At 43.6% G+C, this 1,141-nt stretch overlaps 1 protein-coding gene across 4 annotated transcripts in view; it reads left to right on the top strand.

The window, feature by feature from the left end:
- The first annotated feature begins 358 nt into the window (after positions 1-358).
- LOC114614787 (guanylate-binding protein 5-like) overlaps positions 359-1,141 on the top strand; it is an 18,686-nt gene continuing 17,903 nt past the window's right edge. For all 4 annotated transcript variants that reach the window (XM_028760415.1, XM_028760414.1, XM_028760413.1 and 1 more), the window contains exon 1: positions 359-533. The gene's annotated coding sequence lies outside the window, so the exon portion shown is untranslated. The remainder of the gene's footprint in view (positions 534-1,141) is intronic.

The raw sequence follows: 1,141 nt of genomic DNA, 5'->3' as shown, positions 1-1,141 counted from the left end.
CACCCTGAGTTCCTTGCTTAACCTACTACCAACAAAATAAGTTTTATCCTAAGTAGCTGCTGATACAATTGTAAGAAATTAGTCCTTAAATAGTATATGAGGTTTCCCTTCAAATCAAATGTGATTCAAAACCAGAGAAATGATCACCCTAGTTCAAAAGAAACAAAATAAACTGCTTGAAATAATTACAAAACCATGTCAACATTCTCTTTCAGATTATGGGCAACCTCTGGAAAATCAGTTCAGTGACACCCAAGCCTTCCACTGTTGGAAATCCCCTTTAAGTGGACAATCTGAACTTGTAGTTTCAATTTCAGTTTAGAGAACCTATCAGAGAGACTCCTGTTCTTGCGTTTCATAAGTAAGTTCTCTGTCAGAGAGCTGAGAGCGGAAAGAAAATTCCCAGGACGGGCCATTATTTCTCAGAAACAAGCACAGATAAATAAGGGTACAACGCTTTTGCATTCTTGCAAAGTCCCGATTGAAGCAGTGTTCTTAGCAGCTCTTGTTCCAGCTCTGCAGTTTTTGTTAAGGTAAGACCCGGCAGGGGTGGGAAGAAACTGTTAGGGTTTAATTTTTAAACTCTTTTATCCAGGATGGGATGCATCCTAGCCTGGGTGCTGGCTCAGCCCCATTAAAGATTACATGGCAGTGTTATCACAGAAGTCGTGCAGTCAGAGTTATTATTCATTATTCAGAGTGTTTGTTTATTCCTGTTAATGAGAGGGCAGAGTGGGTAGAGTCAAACCGAAAGTTAGAAATACCTTCCAACTGTTTTCTTCTCTGCTTGTTCTGTATTCTTGGCATCCCTAATTGCTCCCTGGAATAGCATTGCATTCAGAGCAGCAGGCAACCACACAGTTTGCATGATGAATATCAAAGCGTGAGTTGTGAAGTAAAAGGCTAAGAAGGTCTGAGACCTGGGCATCCTGCAGCTCCCCTAGTTGCGGGCTACATTCCTAGAGAGCAGGGCTCTCTCTGTGTGGGCTGATGCTCGTCCTCACTGTAGCTTGGGACAAATTCACAGTCAGAACAGAGACAGTAAGAGAGGAGAGAGGAAGGGAGGGAGAGAGGGAGGGAGGGAGGGAGGGAGGGAGAGAGAGAGAGAGAGAGAGAGAGAGAGAGAGAGAGAGAGAGAGAG

This window comes from Grammomys surdaster, unplaced genomic scaffold (genome assembly GCF_004785775.1).
Source record: "Grammomys surdaster isolate TR1022 unplaced genomic scaffold, NIH_TR_1.0 126531, whole genome shotgun sequence".
Lineage (NCBI taxonomy): Eukaryota > Metazoa > Chordata > Mammalia > Rodentia > Muridae > Grammomys > Grammomys surdaster.
This window is presented reverse-complemented; position numbering and strand designations above follow the sequence as displayed.